Below are 17,284 nucleotides of genomic sequence, written 5' to 3'. Positions count from 1 at the left end.
AGTGCATGAGAAGTGGCTGAGGGAGCTGGGGTTGTTTAGCCTTGGGAAAAGGAGGCTCAAGAGAGCCTTATTGCTCTCTACAACTACCTGAAAGGAGGTTGTCTGCAGGTGGGGGTTAATTTCTTCTCCAGGTAACAAGTGATAGGACAAGAGGAGACACCCTCAAGTTGTGCTGGGGAAAGTTTAGATTAGGTTTTAGGAAAAATTTCTTCACCAAAAGATTTGTGAAGCGCTGAAATAGTCTCCCAAGAGAAATGGTTGGGTCACCATCCCTGGGGTATTTAAAAGATGTGTGGATGTGGCACTTGGGAACATGGTAGACTTGGCAGTGTTAATGGTTAGACTTGATGATCTTAAATGTCTTTTCCACCCTAAACAATTCTATTCTGTTGAAATGAAATGTTTGTAATGGCAAGCATTCTGGATAAGTAGCCTATGTCATCTTTTTCTGGCAAGTGTATGATGTCATGAAATTATTTTACTATAAAGTATTATTTACTATAAAGAGTGTAGCATGCTGTACATTACTGAAAACAGCTTTACTAGTGGTACAGAGAATTACTTCAATGAAAACCTTTTTCACATCTTCACAGTATATATTCTTTTCTGTTTCTATCATTTTAGAGGAATTCTGTTGTCTCGTTCCACTGTTCTGAAGGCGTTTGTCTCTGTTACCAAAATTAATTGATCTGACAGGGGTCAGAGGAAATATCAGTTGGTTGCCGGCATGGTTTTGCTCCATGCCAAGCAATACGCTTGTTATCATTATGAATTCTTACGTAAAATGGATAATAAAGTGCTGGTACAGCTAAGTGAAGTAATTCATTACTTTCCAGATGCCTACTAAGCACTTAGTTCCTGAAGTCAAATATTGGGGTCCTGAGCTTCTAGATGCTTAAGATTTGTTCCAGGAAGACAAAATTGATTTGTACTTTTAAGTCCTGAGTCACTTCACTGTTGATGTCAGTGATGGAAAGACCTGCAGCTAAACAAACTTGAACTGACCAATATAGTTATAATCAAGATAAATTTACTGGAGGTGAGAGGTGGAAGAAGACATTGTGCAGCAATCGGTTAAATTAAACTATTCTCTGTCCAGTGTTTCTGGCTCTGATTCCAGTCATTAACTTAATTTCTGCTGTTACTCTTCTGTGGGGCTTATAATATCTGCAGTATGTAAAAATTACATTGTATGGGTTAAAATTTTACTTCAAATAAATTTATGTCTAAAATTAGAAAGTAAACATTGATGAATCTGATTTTTAATGAGTATCAGCAGAAATCTTAATAAATATGCTATAAAATTGCACTGGAACATACACTGAGAGGCATTTAGTGAATGTAGGCTCTTTCAAAAAGGAATGAGAAGACTTACGTAAGATATAGGTGGTCATACTGAGAATCAGGAGTTCAGGAAGGATAACTAAGAATCACTTCTGAACAGTAAACACAGTATTTTCAATTCCCTTTATTTAAATTAAAAGCGTAAAGTCATGTGCCTTAAGGCTGTTAGTATTTAAATGGGATGCATTTTTGATTCTGATCTGTGTCAGTGAAGTGTTTTATCTTGAAGTCTTGTGGGTAGCCCTCCAATTTCCATCCATGTGACTAATAAAATAGAAATACTCTGGAATTTAGTCAGTAAACAAATACAAAATACTGTTCAGATTTAGATAGGGAAAGAAAATGTGGGTTGAAAGCTGCTTAAAAAATTGAGAGTATCTATTATTAAGAAATATTGATACTGGAATTTAGGTGAAAGAAGAAAAAATAAGATTAGTCAGGAAAACCAGTCCTGTGGTTGCTTATGGGCCTGGGTCATATACATTTGCTTTGCTGATGCTTTTTTAGTGTGATTAAAAACTTCCAGAGCTCATGACATCAAAAAATGCCTTGTGTAGAAAAAACTAAAACATTCCTTATTGTTGGCTTCAGTGTTATGTTTGGCTTTGAAGAAACTGACTTGTTTTACAGTTTCAGTCAAAGATCAACGCAATCATTTGAGCCTTGACTTTCTCTTGCAGGAGTCTGACAGAGCTGGCGGCATTTTCGTCTGTCAGGCTTTTGTTGTTTAAAATCAACTCTTTGACTCACTGACACTGTAATGAGGAGTAAACAAGCCCTATTTCTTTGCGACAATTTGTAGTATGTTTTCCCTGGATTCTGAATTTAGCGGTGCTGGTTTAACAGTTGTTAAATCATGTAGCTGTAGTAAACTTCTTTACTAGTGGTAATAATTGAGTTGAGGAAATGAGTTTCACAGCCCTCTGTGGAGGGGTTTGTCTTTGGTCCTGCTGTTGTTGTCTTTGGCCCTCCACTGCTACTTGTCTGCTTGCTTCAGAATGCCATCTTCTCAGTTCTCCTCTTGCATTTCAGGATGCCATCTTCCCAGTTCTCCTCTTGCATTTAACCACTGCTTTGTGGTAACAGGATTTCAAGTGTCCTGCTTGGCCTTTTGTCCCAGTGATAAATGTTTTAGATAATTGCAGGACTACATGTGCTTCTGATCAACTACATGAATGAATGTTCTAATATATAGGGCTTAAAAATATGTCTTAGAATAGGTACTCAACTGTACTAGTACAATTTAGAGAATACCGTGTTGCTGAGAAGCAAAGTTTTAAATTTCAAGTAATTTCTCTCATTAGAGAATGTAACAGTGATGTCCCTTAAAATCAAGTTAAGAGTCAACATTTACAAGTAATGATCCTATCTAGCAGGTATATAAATATCTGAAGCCTTCTGGATATCTTATGTTAAAAAGAAGACAGAATTTTGTGTCTTGCAGAACCTACAATAAAAATAAATCTAAAAAGAGAAAATTATTTAATGCAGAATTCCATGGATTTTGTTCTGAGTTCTAACGAAGTAAATGTTATTTTTGTTTACTTCTTGGTGGTTAGTTGCTGTCTATTCAGCATGCAACTTTTTCTTCATTCCTGATACTTTCAGCAAATCTGAAGGTTATGAGAATTAAGTAGCAAGGATTAAAGGAAAATTACGTTGGCATAATTATTTAAGGAAATTTGACTCTTGTATTCCACATTCCATATGGGATGAGCTGAAGCATTTTTTCCATGATTTTTCAGTACTTTTATAAAGTCATTAATTAATGTTAAAATCTATCACCAACAAATTGTGTATTTAGAATATGGAATAGGTTACCTGCTTATTTATCTGGAAAATAATGTAGTTACCCTTCACTGGGAGTTTGTTGTAGAGTTATAAATAAGGAAGTAATATTCTCTTTGGGATGAAGAAAAGAAAAACCTTTTTCCATGCATCCCAAGGTTAATATATCAAAGTTGGTCTGAAGTAAATTAACCATGTATGTTCCCTGATTTGAGTTTCTGTTAAGAATTCACGCAAACATAAGTGTTTCACTCAGTGAACAAAAAGACAGGAAGGGAAAGAAATCTCAGATATTTTGAAAATACTGAGTCAAGGAAACTCTTGCATGAGGGAATGTTGCCATTGCCAACATTTCCTTTTTTTTTTGACTACTCCCTCAGTTGCTAGAGCAATTGCATTGGTCATGAGAGATCGGGTTCAATGGAGTCCTTTTTCACCAGAGAATTATCTTGTAGCTGTTACTTCTAGATTGCTGCTGGACATTTTGGGTATGACTTGCTTACAGTCTGTTGTCTAATTAAGTTTCCGATTGTGGAAGTTAGAAATTCACCAAGACTGAAAATGGAATTCAGGGGATCTCCTAATGGGTAAATATTGAAATTGTGAGAGAGAAGATTAACTTTTAGCATTTCCCTGACAGTGTGCATTTTTATCTGAAGTGAGGCAGAGATAAGAGAGTGCAAATGGCTGCTCTCAATCAGAGAAGGGATTGGCATCTCCCTTTTATGTAAGTCCTCAAACCAAGTGCACTGTAGTAAAAAGAGGGTGCTACTTATTTTCATCATGTAATGATAAGGTTATTTTTGATTGCAAACTGCCTTTGTAGATTGAATAAGAGGTACAATCATTGTCAAACTGATCGAACTGGAGACTAACAAAAGGTGCAGCTCATATAGTTAATTTTCTGTTCCACTGTTAGTTGTAACTATAGGAGAGTGTAACTGTGTTGAGTTGAATTAACTTTAAAAGCCATTGCTACAAATACGTTTTATTAATCATCAGTTGCTACAGCTAGTGAAGATTCTATAAAGAAAATAATGAGTGTCCTGAATTAGAGGTAGCACAATAAGAAACTTTTAATTTACTTGGAAACTTTTATTATGTTGTTTTCAGCTCAAATTGGAGCCTGAAATATCTAATCTGTAGTGCCTAAAGATGAAAGAATTTCTTCCCCTGTAGAAATTAGATACACAGTTGCTATTGGAAGCATTTTATCCACTTCCAATATAACATTTGGAGTTCTTTTCTTCTATATTATAAGAACTTAAATTCTGTATCTCATGCCATTGATGAAGTTCTAATCCTGGCTTAAATATTTTCAACAAAAAGTTAGAAAAGAGGTGAGTGCAGTATTGTTACATCATGCAAAGTACTAATTTGTCTTAATGAGAGATTTAGTTAAAGGAATGTAAACAGGGAATGTGTAAAAAATATATCAACAGTCTCCACATAAAACAACCAAAACTGATTTTTGGATATTCAGATTTCATTCAAATATGTCATTTAATGCAGGCGTAATGCATTTAAAGTAAGTAGTTAATGTTTCCATAATAATGTTAATTCTGTCTTTTTTCAAGTACTTTATGTAGAATAGTATACTGCTATGTAATTTATTACTTATATGATTCCCACTAATATCCATTATCTTGAAAATATTATGAAATTTCCACAATTGTATTTTCCAATGTCCTTTGTGTTTAGAGTGTAAAAAACAAACAAAAAAAAGCAGAAAGAAAAAACAAAAATGAAAATGCAAGGGATTTCATTTTTCCTACTTAGCACCAGTTCAGGCAATTTGTCTTCTTGAGTAATATTACCACTGATTTAAATGTTGACATTTAAATTTCTGTTGGTTAAATCTTTCCTTGTCTTTACTGTTTTATAGTATGCTGACAAAATTATAGCATTTTTAACAATTAATCCATTTTTCCAGGTAAAACTGGCATTCATCAGCCTTCTAATTCATCTAAGTATTTTAGAAGACATATCAATGTCTGACATTTGCTTTTGTGTTTCGCAGACCAGCTATTTCTAGCCTTTTATATTTTAAAATGAAGCCCTGATTTTTATTTCATTAATAGCCTCTTATATTATAAATTTAATCTGTTTTGGATTGGAGTTAAAAAATTGCTCCTGATCTTATCTTAGTGGATAAACCAACTACTTTACAGAGTGTTTGCTAACAGAGGTAGCTGTTTTATTGATGAATATAGAAAAAGCATATAGTCCAGTGCTTTGTTCCATTCCTCTAATTTATGGCACTAGTAATAATAGATGATGAATGAGATATCCAGAACATTAATAAATTATCTGAAGATGTGTACTAAATCAAAGAGGAGGAGACTAAGAAACAATCTCATATAATGCCTCCAAGAAAAGTAAGCTAATTCCAGAGTCATTTATTCAGCAATATGCAAAAACCCTGAGAAATTTGTTGAAATTGAACTGCTATAGTTAGTATGAGATTAATATAACTCAGCATTTCAAATGTGCTATTACAGACATTTGGATCGCCAGTTTCAGGTGGCAAGAGATGAGAGATGTAAAACTTACAGACTAAAATCACTCTTAAATGTTTAAGTTAAAACGTTGAGTTTAAGCATGTTTAAAATAAAACCCAGCAATTTTTCCCTACAGTGATGATACTTACATCTTCTTCCCTAAATTCATGTATCCACTAACAGGATTGAAATTTGCAGCAGTTTTCTGCTGTGGTTTGCATTCGGTAACTTGATGATTCTGTGTAAAATAGTGTACTTGTTCAAAGAGAAACTGTGCAGCTTTTCATTTCACTTAGCAGTGGAGTTTCTATGTTTTGTCCATTTGGATGCCACAAGGCATAGTTCTCCTGGTGACACTGGGAGTCTCAAAGGTCTCTTCATGTCATAAGAGGCATTTGGCCACTTACACAGTATTCATGTGCCACTTTGTTATAGACAGGCAGCATCCAAGTAGTGGGCTGGTTTTACGCAAGCAAAGTGATGTTATTCCTATTTATCTATTTCTTAATGCTATCAAGACCATTGTAATTCAGTCACCATGATAAAATAGAGTGATATTTAGGAGGGCAAGTATTGGTAGAAATGAAACATCTTGGAGGTGGTATAACGTTTTCTGTTTCACGAATTGACACTTAGAGTTTTTATGAATGTGATTTTTATCACATCTAGATAGCCTGTGTGCGGATTTAGATGAATTTGTCATCAAAATGATCAATATTTTCTTTTGTCCTCCCTCTGTTCCCATTTTTCGATATTTTTCCTTCCATGCCTTGCACCTTTGCTGGAGTTCATATGGCTGTACAGAACTGATGCAGCTGATTGAGACTATATTTTTTCTTTATTGAGGTTATACAGTGAGTTTCAAAGTAGTTAAATGTTTTTGGTATGAAGTTAACAAAACATCCTAAAGACTATACTTTCTACATCAAGGACAATGGAAGACCCTTATCCCTGATGATTTTTGATCATATCTGATCAAATATGATCACCTGTGGATACAGGTAACTAAACTTAGCTACTAGCTGTATTCAGTGTACCCATTTTTATGATTATTTCATCTGCATGAAATAGCGCTAGAGGACACATTACTGTGCAACAGGGTAGTATAGTAAGTGGTTTCATTCAGCTTCATGTTTGTGACTTCATTCAGCTTCATGTTTGTGACTAAGATTATGTGTAGACTGTTGGATACTAAGCCACCCATACTGACCTTCCAGATTTTTTTCACTCAGCTGTCCCTGTCAAAATCCCCTTAATAGTCTCAAAGTGTCTAGATGGTAGCTTGCAATCCCTGAACTCATGTTTATCTTAGAACTGGACATTTTTTAGGTACACTATTTTCTCATTTCCCAGAATGTGTTTTATTGGTCTTCTTTCTACACACAGCCTTAATTTAACCTTTAACTGTGGAATTTATTGTAGTTGCAATTCTTCATAAAAAAGTTGTCATCAGGAAGTATCACCAACTGCTTTCTATTCTTTGCTTCCTCTCAGTTTTTAGTAAATACAATGAATATTGTTAATCATATACTACTTCTAATCATCAATCTTCAAGATGAGCAAGTAACATACTGTTTAAATATAGTGAGTAGTAAACAGTATTTTCTTTTGTTTGTACTTTAATGTAGGTTCAGGCATCTTGTGAAAATGTTTATATAAATTGTAACTTAAATGAATCACAGAATCAAAGAATATCCTGAGTTGGAAGGGACGCACAGGGATCATCAGGTCCAACTCCCAGCCCTGCACAGTACAGCCCCAAGAGTCACATCATGTACCTGAGAGTGTTGTCCAAATGCTTCTTGAGCTCTGTCAGGCTTAATGCTGTGACCACTTCCCTGGGGAGCCTGTTCCAATGCCCAACCACCCTCTGCGTGAAGAAAGTTTTTCAAATATCCAAAAACCAATATCTAAACCTCCCCTGACACAACTCCAGGCCATTCCTTTGGGACCTGTCACTGATCACTGTCGCCCTGATTTTTTAAGATTTTCTAAAGCCTTCTGAGTTTACATTCTTGTAGAGAACTTTCTGACACAACTTTCTGTAAATAACCTATTGTTTTGCATTCCTTCATAGAGGCGGAGAAATTTGATGTACTGGTAGTTTGTCCAGTATTGTTGGAGAGGTGGCACGTTCACCCTCCAATCCACTGGCACCTTTTGAAAACTATAAATGTTGGAGTCAGAGGAAATAAATTAGTCTCTTCATCGTGACCAAGGCTGTGGTGTGTCGTTTTTCCTTGTGTCCTCTGGTGGTAGATCACCACAGAGAAGAGATCAGTGCCTGCTTCTCCACTTCCCATCACAAGGAATCTGTAACTGCAGATCTTCCCTCAGTCTCCTCCAGGCTGAACAAACCAAGTGACCTCAGCTGCTCTTTGTATGTCTTCCCCTTGAGACCCTGCGTCCTCCTTGTGGCCCTCTGGGCTCTCTAATAGCTTTATATCTTTCTTCTATTGTGGTGCCCAAAACTGAACACAGTGTTCAAGATGAGGCCACCCCAGTGCAGAGCAGAACAGGACAATCCCCTCCCTTGCCCAGCTGGCAGTGCTGTCCTGGATGCACCCCAAGACACAGTTGACCCTCCTGGCTGCCAGGGCACTGCTGATTCGTATTCAATTCACCACTGACCAGGACCCCCAGTCCTTTTCCACAGGGCTACTGTCCAGCCTCTCATTTCCCAGTCTGCCCATACATCCAGGGTTGCCCTGTCCTAGCTGCAGATTCCAGCATTTGCCCTTGTAAATTGTCATACAGCTGGTGATTGCCAAGCCCTTTAATTTGCTAAGATGGTTCTGCAAGGCCTCTCTGCTATGGAAGGAGTCAACAGCTCCTCCCAATTTAGTGTTGTCAGCAAACTCAGTATCATTTGAGTCCTGCATCCAAATAATTTATGAAGACACTGAAGAGCATTGGCCTAGAATGGAGCCCTGCAGAACCCCACTAGTGACTGATTGGCAGCTTGGTGTAACCCCATTTACTGTGATTTAAGTAAATGTGCCATATTTATTAGTCAGGTTAGGACTTCTTTCGCTCAGTCAGCCCATACGTAATGTAGTTGTTAAATGTTACTTGTTTTTCTTCATAGCTGACATGACCAGGTTTGTAATTTTTAAGTCAAGTTCAAAAAGAAGTGGGGATAGAAGTCATTTTTAGAAACTAGGAATTATATATATTTTCTAAATTTATTAGATATTTGCTTGTAAAATACATATGTAGATTTTATTAGCATATTTTTCTTATATTTCCCACTATTTTCTTCTGGCGGTTTATATTGCAGTTTCACATATAAGTATAGGCTCTTTACTTCGCCTTTCCATTTATCTTAAGGTCTGCCTCAGCTACAAAAGTATAAACCTTACAGTCCATCTTCAAGGTGGTTAACTCCTAGCACTGAATTGTAGAAGAGAAACCAGGGTCTTTCTCCACTTATATCTGTGGTGTTCAAATGGGGTTAGTGAATATAGTAGAATGTATTTTCTCTTTCTGCTGACCTGTAGACTTTCTCATTATGTTCAGAATTAAAACCAAATTCTGTTGAAGGCCAAGAAGTTGTTTCCCAGGAAGGGAATGATTGAAGAGAATTTATTTGCTTTATTGGTATTTGTCATGTTGGCAAACCTTAGTTTAAGGAAAACAGCTATTAAGTAAGCAACAGAATCCCATCATATATTCACTAACTTTCTCATTATGTTCAGTATGAAATCAAGACTTCATAAAAATCAGAGAAGTCCATGAAAGTGTTTTAGGGGTTAAGGTGCTTGTTCATGGTTGTGCAGTGTGACTTTGAGTTTCTTCTGTTCCTGGTTCATTGCAAGATCTTGAATAAACATTGTGTATCTACATGAGCATGCTAGTGTCTCTTTTTGTTGTGGAGAATGTCTCAGAATCTCAGTGGATAAATCTCACTTGAAATTAACTGGAGCTACCAGACAAAAAGAGAATAGTAGCAGAACTTGAAGTGTACAAAGCTCACCTGAATAAAAGCTGAATAGCCTCTGCACCTTATTCAGTTATTTATAGAAAATTGAAAGACTCTGCATTTTGCAGAAATTAAAATATCTATATTGGTATTAAAATACGCTGAGAAAGGAATCCAGCATCTCTATCAAAATTAGTGCATGATCAGTTAGTACAACAGCAATTAAGGCCTAAATTGGGAGAGCCCTTCTACAGAACAAGACATGATCTGATCTTTGAGAGTAAGATGCAATATCCACTCTTTTATATGAATAGACATAAGGAACAACAATGATTAATTGTGGAAAGTAATGATTGCACTTTGTATAATCTTAGAGGTAGTCAATTCTTCACTTGAAAATGTGTGCAATTTTTAATTTCTTGTTTTATGTTTCCAGAAATAGGACATCCAAAATAAAATTTTAATTGCAAAGTTTAAGTTTTCAGCCTTATAAAAAACCAAAACAGTTCAGTTAATATATTTAGTGATGACAACAGAGGAACCCTTTGGCCTTAAGCATGTAACTTAAAAAATAAGGATCTTAAATGTAGTGTTGTACTCTGTCATATATATGACATCTAGGGGCTTATTGAAATCTAGGAATGCAAGACTAAAGTTCTTTGAAAAAAAGAAATTAACTTTTAAGTGGCCAAATGTGAATATTAAATAAGTGCAAACTACTTGTTTGCCCAGTACAATTAAGTGTAAATTATCTTTCATCAATTCTAATAAATTGACAATGCATTGTTTAAATAAATTTCAAACACAAAAGAAGAGTGTCTGTAATTTGAAAATTAAATTTTGCTACCAAAATTAAGATTTCTTCATTTGGAGTACTTCCAGGGTAACGTATTATTGAGAAGTTCCATTGAATACTGCAAATCAATACAATGAAGGGTTAATTGTGAAAACTGATACAAATTTTATTTTCTTATAAATCAAGAAGTTGGTAAAATGTTCACTTACTGTTGATCATTAGAATACAAAACTATCTGTTAAAATCAGTTAACATGCATATCTGATGACTGATTGTATAAATATGAAAGTCAAATAATTGTAATCGATAACCATGGCTTCAGGTCATATGAGTTGTCAGCTCAAAAAAAGTAGAGGAGGAAGAAGTTGATTAGCATATATTTAATGTGGCATGCTGTACATGTGGGAATTTGAGATAAACCTTTGCTGGTAATCTGCTTGTTTTTATCTAAAAATCGACTAGGAAATGTGGGTCATAACAGTCAAATGAACTATGTCTTGTATTGACAGGAGTTAATTCAGGAATTTGGGATTTAACATTTTGCTATGTTTCAATATTATAGAATTGATTTTTACCTTAGAGACAATTGGAAGAAACTGGTTAAAAAGTTACTCAGAAATACTCAAAGTTTTTACCAAGAGCATACTCAGAATTATCCTGTAACGTTGTCGGACTAAGTTACTTTTAGTTTTTAGTTAGACTTATCAATATGTTAAAAATATACTTTTTTTACTTTTTATGATTAAAAAAATCAAATACATTTAAAATTTTTTTAAGTACTGTATTGTTTCACAAAAGTATCTTTCTATGTGAAGTGGGCCAAACAAATAATCTATAATTTAATTGATCCATTGTAATAAATAGTGGGAGGAAATTGTGGTGCAAGAATGAACCTTCTAGTATTGAAATATTTATGCATTATGTAAGTTCCTATATATGATAAATTATTGCAGGTTTCATTTATTTATTTTCTTCATTGATAATGCTAAATAATTTGTGTAACTTTATAACAATTCCAGGAATCCTTGAAAAGTGGGTCAGAATATAGTGGTCAGTACCTTACATTAGTATAATCTGGTTAAGCAGGTCTGTCCAGCCTTTTTCTTTCTCCCTGTGTTTACTCCTGAGTATTAAAAAAAAAAAAAAAAAATCCTAAATTTTGATACTACATGGCAATCTCTTTCTAAAATTTCTCTGTTTCCTATATTCATGGGTTCCCAAAAGAAGCAAGTAGCAGTATGTGGTTTCTTTTGGTCTGATTTGTACCTTCAAACTAAGAAGCTTCCTGGTAATGGCAATATCAAAAGGTGGACAACGAAATAGCTTTGTTGCTCAGTCCTTTTCCTATGCACCTGATTTATAATTTTGCCATTGTAAATATTTTAAATTTGTTCTTAGGTGTGGGGTACAATCCAGTTCCTTGAATTATCACCCAAATTAACTTGAATGCCAGCAAGGGAGCCTCCGTGTTGTAGCACAGTTTCCCAGATTGGGCAGAGTGGAGAAGGTACATGATTACTTGATTTTTGCTGCTCTCAGTGAAGTACACCTGAACATCAGTGCCTTCTGCCTTAGTCTTCTGTTGACAAATCTTCTTCATGATCTGCATGATGTAGGCACCTATATGATGTTCGAGGGCTGGGGTGGGAAAGGACTAGCTGGCAGAAGAGAGGAAGGAAATCAAATTTAGTTTGTCTTTGTCTCTTGTGTAGGGTAGAATTTGCATGTGATCGCAAATGGGAGAAAGGTGGCAGTATCCAAGTCATTGGCTGGTTTGTGTCCCTCTTTTAATGATTTACGTGCCTTGAGCAGATAATTATGACCCTCTAGCTTAGACAGAAGTAGTTGTGTGAGGAGGTGAGTTCTGTAACCACAGATTAGAAGCCCAAATTAAACTAGAAAGTAATTAAAAAGTCAGTAACTGTAATTACAGTTTTAGCTCTACTGTAACTCATTGGTGAAAAATCACTGCTACCAGAGGATCCAAAGCTGCAGATGAATGCTCTATGACTAAATGGTTCTTCCTATAGAAGCTCTGATTCCAGAACCTCCAGAGCCATAGTGTGTCCCAGTAATCCTCAAAGTCTTTCCATGTGTGAAAGTATAGGCTGCTTTTACAAGGACCCATTGCTTTTAAAAATAAGCATTTGGGATATATATTTTTTTTGGGGGGGTGCAGTATGGGATTCAGAGATGTGGTGTGGGAATGAATTGTCATTTTCAAAGAGAAATGTGTACACTAAATGAGAATATGTTAATAAAAAAACTAGTCTCATTTGTCCCACTTCAGAAACACATACTGTGAGAAGAAAGTGCTTCAGGTTCCTTATAATATAGAAGTTTTTCTACTGTTGTATCTTGAGGCTTGCAGTGTTATTAGCTCAAAGGGGAGGTATGGTTTTTCATGATGACTATATTTAGCCAGGAGGAACAGTCCTTTTTAAAGCAAATTGAAATGAGTGTATGAGAGCGTGAAATTATCAGCAGCGCTGGTGCACATTTACATTACTTCTACATACTCTTTTGAATGACCACACAACAGAACAAGTACTTCATTTCCACTGTGTTGATTTTTCTTGACAAAACATGCCAGTCTATCCAAAGGAGGGTGTTCAGCCAAGATAAATATAAAATTTATGATTAAGCAAAGTGTTTTCTTATTATAATCCCTAAAGAGAATTTGAGACTTGTTAAATATAACGTGCCCAGGTATTTTTAAGAGTAAATTATCCTTTATGCTTTTAAATGCTGAAATACAGCAGCACCATCAGCAATTTGAGATGCTGCTTCCAGAAACAACACTGCATACTGACTTCCTTTGAAACAAGGAGCAAAAAACCATGAATGTATACAATTAATAACTTCAGAATTGATGTATTTCTTCATTTTTGTAGTCCATACAGAGATAAAGAATCATGTCAGTAGCATGGTTTGTAAAACTGTCTTGCTTTTTCCTGTATGTAATGTGTGTTATGGAAGAAAGCAAATAAACCTTTTTGATAGAACGGATAAAAGCTGGTAACATGATTACACTTGTGGCACATTTCTTCAACTGCTATATTTACAGAGTACCATTTTGAAGAAAGCTGTGGTGACTGTCAATATTATTCATTAAAATAAATGGAGATTGAAAATTGATTGAGGAGAAGAGTGGATTTTGACCTTTGTGGTACCAGTGTTGGTTTTGGAGTGCAGTATTCTAATTAAATTGTGAATGTACTTAGATAGTGGATATTAAATGATCTCACTGTATTCTTTCAAGGACTATGAACTTCCAAAATCAAGGATAACATTAGATGTCAGCCAAGTATTTTGTCCTTCTCGTGGTTTGTCTTTACATCTGAATTAGTGCCAGTTTGCACAGATTGTGTGTCAGCTTAAATACAAGAAACAGGCCTCAGTCTGCTTGAACTCGTTCCACCAAAGACTTCTAAAAACTTTTGGTAGTCTGCAAACTATAATGGTTGTTTCACATTAAGTTGCTTTGTAGAATTATAAAACAGCTTTTCTTGTGCTTTCAAATAAAATGTTGTCATCTGCTAATGAATGAGATACCATCTGTAATAATTAAGGAATTAAGGTTATTCTACTTGTTTTTCCCCTGCAGCAAAACTTCTGAAGGTTTGCAGAAGACAATAAGAGAACCACCAAGAAGGATATTGCAGTGTTGTAAGTACTGCACTCAGGGAAAAAAAAGAAATATGTGAATTAAGAATGTTGTAAAGAGATTTTCATTTTTTGGGAGGAAATATGAGCTACATAAAGGGATTACATGTAAAATACAGAGCAGGATGTATTGTAGCAATCATGTTAATAATTTACAAGGGAAAAACTGCACTCTTGTAAAATCTAAAATTGTATCTTGGTGCAGTGTAATCAGGAATTCACCAATAGCAGTGAAAAATATTTCTCTATCCACCAAAGATTGATCTAGTTTATATACATTTGTTTATTTAAAACTATCAGAATTTAGAAAATCATTGTAGTTTTGTAGGTTTGTCATTTGTTTTAGTGACTTATTGTTTAGGTTATTTTGCAGAATTATTTATTTGCTGATTTATTTATGTATTTCATTATTTATTTATTTGATTATTTAGTAAATTATTTATCTGATGAATTATTAATACATCTTCATGACATGCTTTAAATTATTTATAACTTAATTTTGAGTTTATTGCTTTTCAACGCTGCATTGTTACTGACTAGTTTTGATTTTTTTTTCTTAGTTCTTGAAAATTAAAGTACTAGCTCTAAGGCAAAAGTATATTCTTTGCAGAATCCATAGATGGTTTTCAATGAAGTAATATACCATGTAGATACTAATTTTGTTTAGTTTTATATTCCTTAATACTGCTTTTGTACTTACTTAGCCTTTGCTTCTATGATATCATAGGTGTGTCAAGATCAAATGAGTGACCTTTAAGGGGCAAAGACAAATGTCTACTTTAAACTGTAGAAATAGCATAGTTTTATTTCCCTTAATAAGTACTCTTTAATTATTCTTCAAGTTAACGTATATTTTTGTCCCAGTAAAATGAATGTTTTTAAAATGAGGCTTTTGATGTTTGAGCTAATACATTTAACTTTTAATAAGAAAATAAAATATTCACATTAGTTACCCATGTGGAGAGTCTTTTAAAGTGGCAAGGTTTAAAATACATGGGGAGGAATGCTGGTGTCTTTAGACACATGCAGAAGGAGATACATGTTGAGGGAATGAAGGTGGATATTAAGGGGTTTTTTTCTCCCAGTGTTTTTTGAACGCATAGGAATTTATAAGCTCTTCAAATTTAACATGCCTGTGTTATTGTACAGAAACTACTTTCAGGTTCTGTGATCACAAAGAATCATTTCTAGTGCACAGCATAGTGTGAAGACTGTTTTTGTGTTCCTTTCTTCTGCCAATCATAAAGGTCTGAAATATCATCTCTGCTGCATAGAGGCTGGAGTGAATGTATAACGGCTGTGTAAGGGGCCAATTTCAGGCTTTAGGTGTAGGCACCAGCTCAACAGAGTTTAAAACTGGTGCCTGGGATCAGAATTTGACTTGGAGTCAGTTCTGACTGATGGGCTCTTCAGGGCCAGTGAGCCACCTTGTTCCTGAAGTTGCCTATTTGGCTTCAGTTCCCAGCAAGTACCTCAGGCAGTCCAAAAGCACCTTGCAGGACTGACAGCCCTGTTTCAGAGCTGTAATGAATAGGGCAAAGCAGCAGTTCCTCTGCAGAAGTGCCGTGTGCACAATGTGGCCTTTATTCTATGTTTAGCGCTTGAAATGAATTGCTATATACTTTAAAGTTTTAACATAGCATGGAAAGGCTGCATTGTACATTTCAAGTTTCAATGCTGTTGAAATACAGTAGAAATGGCCTCTGTAGACAGGTTTCACTATAGAACTTAAATTATGCATGTGTATATCCAAATTCCTTATTTTGAAATATTGAATGTATGAATATTTAATTTGTATCTTGCTTTAGTATCTTCATATGCTTGCCTTAAAGGAAGCTGTTTCCTTTGATTTATATACATGGATAAAAATGTGTGTACAGTGTGTATCAATAGTTTTTCTCTCTGTGGTGTTAGATGAACAGCTTTCGATAATGATAGCTACTGATTTTTATTCTGCAGCTTGCTACCATTGTATAAAACGTAAATTTGCTATATTTGTTCTATTAATCTTACTTGAATTTCAAATTCATTTACTTTCCAGAAATATTTTCTTAATTACATGCGTTAAGAAAAGTCAAGTATGTTGCGGATCTTAATGATGCAGTATTTTTGGTCTGTGCACAGTAACAAAGCTCTGAATATTATTATTTGGGGCAGAGTTCCAGTCTGAAATTTACATTTCTCCTTATTTGAATGTTTTCACTGAAGCTGAGAACTCCAAGGGAGTTCCTCAACATATCCTAGTTAATGTGATATGCTCTCCAAAATTTAGTACCCTCTTATTTCCTTTTGTAAATGAGGTCTTATTGTTGAATAAGACCTATTATAAGCAGCTACAAAGGTAAGTGCTGTCAGTGCATTCTGCCACCAGTTTCTTGAAGTATGAAACATTCCCTGAAAGACGTGCTACTACAGTTATGGGATAATATAACACAGCTTATGTGTTGGCACTGAGAGTAGCTACTTCATAATGATGACAAGTGAAAGTACAGCCAAAGGTCACATTAAACAAGAGATTTCTTTCACACCTCATCCATTTTCTGGATGTGGTATGAAAATAGCTTTGTTCCCTATACTTACGTATTTTTAACAACTAAGTTATCTTGAAGTAACTTTTTATGCCGTGTATATTACTTTGTTCGTGTTTTAAGAGATAGACTATGGAATTCTAGCATGCTAAATTGATGCTACAAAAGTGTTTGAAATTAGCTTAAATTTTGGGTGCAGTTAGACAACATGAACAGCATTTCATCTCACTACATTTTTTAGTTTGCAGATTTGCTCAAATGCATAGTTTTAAGTTCTAGAAAAGGAGCTATTGATGTGTTCTTGTGGTTTAACCTAGCTGGCAACCAAGTACTTGGCAGCCCCTCACTCATTCCCCTCTCTGCCATGATGGGATGCAGAGTAGAATTGGAAAATAATAAAACCCATGAGATATTGAAATAAAAATTGAAATAAAGTAAAATATAATAAAAATAGTAATGAGAAGAGAGAAAGCAGAGAGGAGAAATAAAACCCAAGAAAAACAATTGTTAAAAAAATGAAATTCCTCACCACCTGCTGACTGTTCCCCAGCTTGTGTCTGTCCTTGAGCAGTGGCTTCTTCTGATCAACTCCCCCCAGTTTATATACTGGCCATGATGTTCTGTGGTATGGAATATCCCTTTGGCCAGTTTGGATCAGCTGTTCTGACTGTGCTGCCTCCCAGTTTCTTGTGTACCTCCACACTGGCAGAGCACGAGACATTGGAAAGTCCTTTGACTT

At 35.1% G+C, this 17,284-nt stretch overlaps 1 protein-coding gene across 6 annotated transcripts in view; it reads left to right on the top strand.

Moving 5' to 3' along the window:
* Window positions 1-17,284, top strand: part of TBC1D5 (TBC1 domain family member 5) — a 318,166-nt gene that overhangs the window by 16,242 nt on the left and 284,640 nt on the right. For 4 of the 6 annotated variants that reach the window (XM_053967563.1, XM_053967571.1, XM_053967579.1 and 1 more), the window contains one exon: window positions 13,959-14,020. The exons of 1 other annotated variant lie outside the window; for it this stretch is intronic. The gene's annotated coding sequence lies outside the window, so the exon portion shown is untranslated. Of the gene's footprint in view, window positions 1-11,792; window positions 11,859-13,958; window positions 14,021-17,284 lie in introns of those variants that run through there. One more of the 6 variants, XM_053967596.1, reaches the window with a different exon arrangement.

Source organism: Vidua chalybeata, chromosome 1 (genome assembly GCF_026979565.1).
Source record: "Vidua chalybeata isolate OUT-0048 chromosome 1, bVidCha1 merged haplotype, whole genome shotgun sequence".
In the NCBI taxonomy this organism is placed as follows: Eukaryota; Metazoa; Chordata; class Aves; order Passeriformes; family Viduidae; genus Vidua; species Vidua chalybeata.
This window is presented reverse-complemented; position numbering and strand designations above follow the sequence as displayed.